This window comes from Sceloporus occidentalis, unplaced genomic scaffold (assembly GCF_023333645.1).
Source record: "Sceloporus occidentalis isolate IW3139 unplaced genomic scaffold, rSceOcc1.0.p SCAF_2, whole genome shotgun sequence".
Classification (NCBI taxonomy): Eukaryota; Metazoa; Chordata; class Lepidosauria; order Squamata; family Phrynosomatidae; genus Sceloporus; species Sceloporus occidentalis.
The window spans coordinates 152,723,898-152,734,710 of record NW_028316982.1 but is presented as its reverse complement, the minus strand read 5'-3'; positions in this window follow the sequence as shown (position 1 = coordinate 152,734,710).

The following is a 10,813-nucleotide window of genomic DNA, read 5'->3' as shown; positions in this document are numbered from 1 at the left end:
CTACACTCCAGTCTTGTCAACAACCTGTCTTGATCAGAAATCATAAAGGCTGAATCCCCTACCTGCATAGTAATGAAAAACAGAAAAATCATGAAGACCCCATTCAAAAAGAATCAGATGAAAGCAAGTGTAACTTTAAAAGAAGTTGTGGGTTTTTTTTTTTGGGGGGGGGGGGAGATAGCTGGTTATAGAATGAAATTGCTTCCAAATTTGGATGTCTGCCAGCTTGAGTTATAGGGTATAAAATGGAGATGAAATAGTCACAAATTTACCCAAGCATCCTCAGTTTACTCTCTTGGGACAGTGATCTCTTCTCCATTTCTGTGATACATCACAGATTGTTTAAAAATCTGTTTCAGAAGAAAGAAACTAAAATGCTATTATTTTTAGGCTGAGAGGCTGTGAACACTGAGAGGGAGGGGGGAGCTTTGATTTCCGAATATGTTAAGATATGATGGAACTTTACAGAGCTTTATAAATAAAGGTTAATAATAATAATAATAATAACTTATATAAAATTGCTGTTTTATTTTATTTTTTAAAAAAACAAAAAGATATTCTTTCAAGCAGTGGAATAAAAGATATTTGACAAAAGCCAGCTAGTACAACAATTGAAAATGTAAAAGTAATTCAGTAGGACAGGGCTTTAAAAAGACCTTTGGAGAAAATGGCTAGTAAATGGGAAGATTGATGTTGTTCTAGGTAGGAAAATTATTCTGGAATTGCAGCAGAGAAGATATGTGCACATTTAAACTCCATCTGTAGTTCATGCAAAAAGCCTGAGAAGCCAATAACATTGTTTTAAGCAATTTCCACCTTAGGAGCAAAATATAATGTGGCTTTTCACCTCATTTAGGAAGCTGTCTGATACTCAGTTGCCCATCATTTCAAATTTCTGATTATTTTTTCTGTAGTGACTAGTAGCAGCTTTCCAGGGCTTCAGATAAGAATATTTTTCAAACCGTAGTTAGAGATTATAGAGATTGACACTGAGAATTTTTGTGTGAAAATTAAGTGCTGTATGGTCTGATGTAAAGTCTTTCCCAATTTTTAGAGGCCACACTAAGCTGCTATGGCTGAAGTGTTAGTTAATGCCACTCCAGCTAAGTGCAGCCCTGTGACTACTGATGGCTAAAGGGTATTAACTTGCCTATGTTTTAGATTTCCCTTTGTTGCAGGTATGAGAAATCTATTCCCTGTCTTCTATCTTCTAATGCCTTCACATGGTAGAAGACAGGTGGATGGATGGGTGGGCAGATGGTTATTACTGATAATACATTTCTTTATATAGGGTTTGCCTATCCTCTTTAGGATTTTACAGCATTTTTTCCCTCAGACTAGCTGTTTGAAATTGGTATTCCAATTAAATAGTTAAAAGCTCCTTGCAGGAAATATATAAATAGCCATTCCCTCCTTGCACTAGTAGGAAGGAGGGTGGAGTTCTCCCAGTGGTATGTGTCCCAATCCTCCCTTGGTTGTTTTGTGCAAAAAACATTTTATGTGCATTTTCTTCATGGAAACTGCTGTTTCCTAAGTGAAAATGCTGTAATTGGGGACTCACTAAATTGACACATGACTCATTTGCATAGAAAACATTTTCTTCCAAGGAAATAAGATTTCTGTATTGAAAATTACTAGTTACTCCCTTGAAGAAGAAACTCAAGAATTGCACCCCTGCTCTAAGTTACAAAACTAAATGTAGCACAGAATGCTAACCAGCATGTTTAATACTATCCATTATACTGGTCTTTTTGATCTTATAAATAACATGTTTTCACTCATTGGGGGATTCAGTAGACTAGCAGAAAGCAGTTTCTTCTGGTTTGGTCTAGATAGTTCAGCCTTGACCTGCTGTCTGTTTCTTGCAAGATCAAACTTTCAAACAAATTGTTTGATTTTCTTCTTCCAATGATTTTACTGAGCCTTATTTTAGCTCAGTGTTAGAAATCTACCTTGCCTGTTTTGGATTCATGACTTGAGTTTTCTACTCCTCATATGGGGAGCTCCATTTAAGACACCGAACATTTGAGCTGGATCTTACCATACATGCTCCATTGTTATCAGCCATTATTTGTTAATATGGTTTGACTGGCAAAATGACCAATTAACTCTTGCTTTACATACAGGGCATGATCTGGAAAAATCATTATTATTATTGACACATTTCTATTACCCCGTTCAACATGTTCAAGGGGTAATTCATTTAGTAAGGACATCTAATTAGGACATATTTCTACAGGACTTTATGTTTGTTTTACTTGTGGATAACAGATAAAAGAATCAGCATAACAATCCTTGCATATGACATAATGACTGCATCTTCATACAGGTTCCAAATTGTGTTCAATTGTGATGTAGTGCAGCTCTATTTCAGCCTGACATACCACCAAGGATATGAAAACACTTCAGAGATACAAAATGCACTTCAGTATTTCTGCCTTAACTCTTCAGACATTAGGATATAACCTGCTATTCTTGTGATTTTCATTGGCAGTTTAATACTGTGTGTAGCTTTCACATTCAGTGCAAACTGATATGGATTTCCTGATGTGGAGAGGGTCATACTCAGCATGAAAGAAAACTAGAGGTAAGGAAAACACAGAACAAGAAGAAAAAGCTCTACAGCATGATAAATTTGCAGAACTACCAGGGAGAAAAACAATTTAGAAGAGCTTGCCTAGCAATCCTACTGCACTGTTTTAGATAATTTACCTCTCAGAGATTTACAGGGAATGCCAAATACCAGAGGAAGCTTGGTCAAAAACCGAGGAAGAAAAATATATGATAACTCTGATGGAAACAATATTTTAACTTTTTTCCTTTGCAAGGGCAAGAGGTCCTTTTTAATAACAGACAACGGATTTTAATGTAACTGTATATTCTCTAAGGTTCCCCACTATTGTGTGCAGTTTTAGTAGTAATAAATGTGTTTGTCAGTTTTGGTTCTGTCCACTTCTCTCTCCTTTTTTTCCAGTGTAAAATGGTTGGTTTGACCAGATTCCACTTCAGTTTTGTTTTATTTTATTTGTAAAATAAATAAATAAATAAATAAAATCAAAATTTGGGCAGAAGCTCATATTTCCTAATGCATACCTTTTTGTCTGCACTTTCCCCAATTTATGCATTTTTGTACATATTATTTGCTAATGTAGAAATTTTTTTCATAATATTTCCCTATAATAATTCCTTTTTCTGTTTCTGTGTTTTAGTTTTGTGCACTGTTGGGTGCACTTGTGTCTTATCCAGAAACCTTTGACACTAGGTGATAATCAATTCTCAAACACTTTCCCTAAAAATCAAAGTGTCGGGAGGTGCATGTATAACTGTCCTGCCAAGCTGGAGAGGTTAGGTGATGAAGTAGTAAAATAGTTATTGCAGAGACATTGTGATTTCAGACAGATGTGGTGAGATAACTCTGGAGGCATGATTCAAACTAACAATAGCACCAGAAGCTTACACAGAGAAATGTAAGGTACTGAACTTAGGGCGGAAAAATGAAAATCACAGATATAGGATGGGGGACACCTGGCTGAATGAAACTACGTGTGAAAGGAATCTAGGAGTCCAAGTAGACCACAAGTTGAACATGAGTCAACAGTGTGATGTGGCAGCTAACAAGGCCAATGCGAATTTAGGCTGCATCAATAGAAGTATAGTAGAGTTTATCACATGGGGGTTAAACCGCTCCCCAGCGCGTTCTAACGGGGGCGAGCGGGGGCGCGCACGGAACGCGATGGGCACCGGATGGGGCCCAAAACGCGACTTTATCGCACGGGGGGACACCGCCGCCGCGCGTTCCCATCGCTTCCCAATTCGGTTCCAGAGGGCACCATTTCTGGGGACGCTTTGAAACAGTTCCCAGAAATGGCGCCCTCTGGAACCGAATTGGGACGCGATGGGAACGCGTGGCGGCGGCAGCGGCGGCATCCCCCCGTGCGATAAAGTCGCGTTTTGGGCCCCATCCGGTGCCCATTGCATTCCGTGCGCGCCCCCGCTCGCCCCCGTTAGAACGCGCTGGGGAGCGGTTTAACCCCCATGCAATAAACTTCATAGTCTAGATCAAGGGAAGTAATAGTGCCACTCTATTCTGGTTTGGTCAGGCCCCACCTGGAATACTGTGTCCAGTTCTGGGCACCACAATTAAAAAAGGACATTGAGAAACTGGAGCGTGTCCAAAGGAGAGCGACTAAAATGGTGAAAGGTCTGGAAACCATGCCCTATGAGGAACGACTTAGGGAGCTGGAGATGTTTAGCCTGGAGAAGAGAAGGTTAAGAGGTGATATGATAGCCCTGTTTAAATATTTGAAAGGATGTCATATTGAGGAGGGAGCAAGCTTGTTTTCTGCTTCTCCAGAGACTAGGACCCGGAGCAATGGATGCAAGCTACAGGAAAAGAGATTCCACCTCAACATTAGGAGGAACTTCCTGACAGTAAGGGCTGTTTGACAGTGGAACAAACTCCCTCAAAGTGTAGTGGAGTCTCCTTCCTTAGAGGTCTTCAAACAGAGGCTGGATGGCCATCTGTCAGGGATGCTTTGATTGTGATTTCCTGCATGGCAGGGGGTTGGACTGGATGGCCCTTGTGGTCTCTTCCAGCTCTACGATTCTTTGATTCTATGATTCTAAGCTGGATAGAATAACATTGTGATATCCTGGATTTGAGTTGTAACATAGAATTTGCATGCAGATTTCCTCTGTTGGTTTCCTACTTCTACATTTGCTCCAAAACCATTTCTATTGGTTTTGGGGGTTTCCACTTCAGGAATAATATCTGTCCCTTTTTATACATAAAGTGTTGTTTCTTGGATCCAATCCCACCACTAAATACAAACATTGTCTAAAACACCTTGAGGTACAGTGTTATGCACACCTTGCCATGTATCATATGAAACACTTCCACACACACACACACACACACACACACACACCAGTTAAGTGGGTATTTTATTTTATTTATCCATATGCTCTTCATCGGCAGATATATTCTAGAGTGCATACTGCATCCAGTCTACAACCTGGAAAATGGAAGCATGGTGGAGTCCATTAAAAAAAGTATTCTGGAGCTGAATGTTGCACATCCACAGTGGGGAACACTTACAAAGAGGCATGAAAATTATCTTAGTGGAGAGTTTTCATGACTTTCTTTACACCATCAGTAACTTCTGCTCACAGTCAGGACTTGGAATTCCCTCTGTTTTGTGGAATAATTCTGATCTTATGACTGTTTCAGAAATGATGAATGCCATTTGAAGTGTACACATCCATTGGAAAAAAAATTGATGTTCTTTTCTATTCGTACAAGTAGATTATTCCACCAAATTACTTTTAAAAATCATGCATGGTGATGCTGTGAATAATTGAAAAGCATGGGAACAATAGCGATTAATACTTTTAGTTTATAACCTCAACTTCTCTCTCCTCCCCCTCCCCTTTCTGACTAGAAGTTGCAAAATAATGCTGTAAAAATTGGCTGTTTATGTTACATTTTATATGTGTAGACATTTTCTTTGGTTATATCTGAATATTACTGGGTTTATACTTTATTTAGGACACATTCATATAGTGTTTTTCTTCAGTACTCTTGCTTACAGAGTGCTGGATTTAGACAAAAAGTCACACATGATCTTTGCTAGCTAACCTTCATTTAGACAGTATCTTGAGGGTAGGGATAGGAAAGATTTGGCTTTCCAGATGCTGTTGTCCATCATCTGTCACCATTAGTTAGGCAGAGAAAATGCTGATGCGTGTTATAGACCAAAACATCTGGATGACCATATGCTTTACATCGCTCCTTTAGTCTAAACCTATAAAATAGTTGGGAATATTTTTTTCCAAAAATGATAACCCCATGTATGTCACATTGATTTTCTATCATATGACGAAGTAGCAATGCATTTTTCAATTTCAGCTATAAAGCACCTTGCCTTTTATGTGGTGCAGTCAGCTGCACTTAAATAATTTGCTTGCTATGTATGTGGTTCCTCATATCCACATAAAACTGTAGATATTCAGATGTTACTCACCATGCTGCATTCAATATGGGAGCAAGAGAGCATCTAACTCTACCTTCCTTAACCATTCCCAGATTACATGGAAAGAGAAATATCCAAAGGACAGAGACAGCTATTTGGATGGAGAAACTCCTCACAGACAAGATCTCTTGAAAACAAGGTTCTTGGTTATGAGAAGAGCCTTCACATAAACATGGAGCTTTCATCTTCTTCAGACATGTGTTGTGTCCATGTGAGGAAAGTGGCAAGGGGCAAGACTGCTGAGTCCTCTGTTCCCATGATGAACAGTTTTGTTAGGCTGTGGTTTCAGAGGACAAATGCAGCAGTTTCATGTTAACTTAGAAGATGTTCCAAGTATATTCTCATAAAAGATTTCAAATAGGGTCAGGATAATATAGTGGTCTGAGATTTAGACTAAGAATCCAGAAGACAAGGGTTAAAATCCCTATTCAGCCATGGAACCTTCTAAGTGAATTTGGGCCAGTCACACAGCCTAAGAGGAAGGAAACAACAAACCTTCTCTGAACATATCTTGCCAAGAAACAGGATAACTTGTAACAGGGTCACCATAAATTGGAGATGACTTTAAAGTACATAACAACAATCAAGAATAAATATAATATTTCAAATTATGTTTTCTCACTTGCCCAGAATTTTGCATGTCTGGTAATAAAGAAGCTTAGAGAAGTTTTAGCTGCCCAAGTTGTTAAGAACAGTACACTGTTTGTTTGCTTGTTTGTTTGTTAAAAAATGGGCTACTTTATTTAACTTTAACTAATTATGTAGTTTGAGATCTGTGAGAGCAGCTGTGGCAGGTGATCTATTCCCAAGACCACCTCCTCCTGGACAAAATACCTGTGCTCCATGGAAAACCCATAGTTGGGTTGCTCCCTGGCCAATTCACATCAGGAACGCCAACCTGAGATTTCCTCACTCGACTCACAGGACTCACTTGAGTAAGGGTGTATATCCCAGGTCAGCCCTAACGAAGGTTTCATACTCGATCATGTTTAGCTCCACAGCCTAAAGGGATAGTTTCAGAGGCCTAACCTTTACTGCAAAGGGGTGTCCTAGGTGAAACCTCCATAGGTATGGGGAAAGTGTTTGCTTAGCCCCTATCCCCCACCAGGCTGACTAAAAAGTCCTCACCCCTGTTTGCATAACTCAGGCATCATTAAGACAATATCAGCATGTGGCAAACAGTGGCCCATGTAATTATCTGTAGCCTTGTAGATCTCAGCATTGACCCGTCATCTGTCTCTGTTACTTAGACAAGGTTTGCTACCACAACTCCAAACTTGGTGGGTCAACATAAATAGAAGGCCACCATTTCAAAATCCACTTAAATCGTGTATAACATGAAGAGAAAGGGGTTTACGCTTGAGCAAACCTAAGTCATTACCACACAGGTGAATGACTAAGAATGTGGCAGAGGCCCCTGGCACTCCTCAAACAATATCAGCATTAAGTATGCCAATGAAGGCCATGGTTAGCTATCTATTCAGGTGCTGTCACCTCACTGAAGCCCTTCAAAATGAACACATGATCTTATATAACATGTGGAATGTAGGCTAATCCTTAAGAAACCCAAGTCATCACCACCCAGGTGCATAACTAAAACATGTGGCAGAGGCCAATGGTGCTCCCTGAACAACATGGGCCACATATAGCTATCCATTCAATCAGTGTCACCTCTCTGCAGCCCGGATGAGTTCAGACTAGCTGCCTCCGGCTAGATGAACAACCCAGAAGATCATTTCATGGCCTCCTACCAAACTCAGTGGTGAACCGGCCGAAATTGGGCACCTGAAAAACAAAACAGAAAAATTTCAGTAATATAAAGGGTGACATATCTGGGATAGGCCTGAGACCTATATCACCAAAATTGTTTTACTGTGTATGATAAAAAAAAAAAAAAAAACAGGGCAAATGTTGTGGATGTCGTCACTATTGGAAATGAGTGTGCATTGAATTTAATCTTGTGAAAACCAATGGCAGATACAGGCCTAGATATAGCATATTTAAAAGGTTAAGCACATCCCCCAAATTGAAACCCCATTAAATAGGACTAAATTTGTGAACAAGATTATAAATCTTTAGCAATGTCAAGTATAAGCTGAATCTTAAGAAATAGTTTTATCACTCCTCTAATTATCTCAAGAAATATCTCAAAAAGGCCCAGTCTGGGGCTATCACTATTGTATGGACAGTGGAATGATTGTATGTTTTGTTAGAAAGATGTATATAAAACTAAATAGGCCATATAAAGGGCTCAATCTATAAAAAAATATATCCTGAAACTGAAGCTTAACAATTTAAATCTGTAGGATGAAATGAGAACAAATGAAAAGCTAACTGAGTAAATGTTTTATTATATTATCAAACAATATATATCAAACGGTATAAAATTTATGGGGGATAATGTCATTAATTGAGCCTCTAGAAGAAGTGATCAATGGTAACTAATGTGAAGCTGTCTTAACATTTTGTTTGGAACTATATATATAGGTGAAGGTCACAAGTTGGAAACTAAAGGAGAAATACTAAGAACTAGAACTTTAGGAACTTGCTGGCAATATTTGTCCAGTTATCTTATGTTTATGTCAACTGGATATCAAATTAATAGCCAAATGGATGACAAACTCACAAAAAGAGGCATATGAAACCCCAAAGAAAGATATCCTGAATTGTGGGTATCTTTTGGATTAGGATAAAAGGTCAAAAAGCACCTAATCCAACTAAATTAATTATGCTAAAGCCCTTTGAAGATAAAAAGGAAACCTCAACACACTTTCACTGGGCTAATTATCATTGATAGCTAAGGCATGTCTATTTTTTATGTTATCAATGGTGAAGGAGTTAACTTAGAAGGAAACTGTAGAATGGACAATGTGAAGAATTAGCCCCCTATAAACCTCACAGAAAAACATAAAATAAGTTTGGTAAATGAAGCCCAGGGCAAGATTATCACACAATGGACAGTTATGTGTCTGTGAAGTTTACAGTGAGGTAAAGTGCAGCATTTAAGGTGCCGAGACAGCACAAGCCACTGACAAGCAAGGCTAGCACATTTGCACTGAAAAGGCAACAAACCATTAGGGGCTGAAACAACCTTCTTAGATCAAACAACTGTATAGCCTCAGAAATTAAAGGTGTTGAAACAGCAACAGCCACTGGCCAGTCAAAGTGAGCACATTGTTGTCTAGAGGGCATCAAGGCCACTATATGTTCTAGCATTTATTCTGGATCGTTTTGTGGTGTAGCCTCTGAACGCATAGTATTGAGATAGCAGCAGCCACCTGCAAGCCAAAGTGAATGTGCTCCCATCCTAAAACCATAAGACAAAAGTTTAGTTTATCAACCGTTTATTATATTTAGATCATTTAGAAACTGTTTATGGAGACAAAGCAGGTTGTATAGGTCTAAGTGAGTCACTTTTATCATCTGAATCCTTCAAGTTGTCTTTTATTAGATACTGAACCGTTCAGGGAAAGATTAAACCCACCTCTAAATGAGGCCAAGAGAGTGTGACCCACAAAGGCCACCCAGTGGGTCCCAGGGCCAAGCCAGGAAATAAATCCTGCGCTCAAAAGTCACAGTCAAAACCTGAACTGCTGCACCACACTGGTTCTCATTATGATCTGAATAAAACCTATTATTTGAATTTGTAGAGAAAGTGCCTGACATAAACAGCTTCTAAGGTCAAGGAATATTAAGTTAAACATGAAAATATGATCAGGAGAAAACCAGGTGGGAGCAGAAGGAAGATGAAAAGGGGTATATGTGGAGAGGGGAGGTCACACCAAGGCTTAATAGACAAAAAGAAAACCGGGAAAGAAGGAAATGAGAAATGAAGATGCGAAAGAAGGAAAGAAAGAGAGAGAGAAGTATATTTAAATATATCAGTATTAGGAAGTTCTATTCAACCTTGGAATGATAGCAGATACAAAGAAAGAAAGTACCTTGTGTGTAGGTCTTGTTTACTTGTAGTCAGAGACCCCAAGCAGCAAAATAGTCCAGGTCCAAACCAAGCCTGGGGGAAGGCAATAAAGCACAAGCAAGGGAAATGAAAGGAACAGTTGGCCTGAAACATGAAACAGCAAAATCATAGTAGGCCCCACACATTAAAATCAAAATATGCTGAATAAGCTAAGCAGATTTTAAAAAAGGAAAGTGGCATTAGCATGAACCTTGTTTAATTTTATGGTTATAAGCCCCTTAACAGCCAGTCTGAATGAGCCAGGTCAGAAGTTGTTGTTGTTGTTGTTGGGTTTTTTTGGTATTGTTTTGTTTTTTTGGTGGAGCAGGTTTGTTGTGTTGTAATTTATTGTGCTGTGTGTCCGTCACGCAACACTTAAGATCTCAGCTGGGCTTGAATGAATGGTCCACTGTGGAATGTCTGGGAAAGAGGAGCTTAGCTTGGTTTGGGTTACTCCTGTTCTTTTTTGAACAGGGTCTAACTCCAGATAGTGGTTATTCAACTGGGTGGAAATTACCTTGGTTTATTAAAGAGCAAGGGATATATTATTTTTAGGTGATACTAGCTTGGTGTCCCATGGTATAAATTTTACGTCAAACTGTTCTGCAATGGTGCAGTGGAAGGTCTGGTACAGTGGAAAGTGATCCCTACTGTTTGGGCAGAGACTTGGCACAATTATATGTGAAAGCTTTCCACCTACTGCCACTAACTTATATGTCTTTATTAATAATTGTTCTTATTACTTGGTAGCATTTTAATATAATTGGTAGCATGTTTGTTGTTATCTGTAAAATTACGTCAGGGCACTCTTTGTTGAACTTGA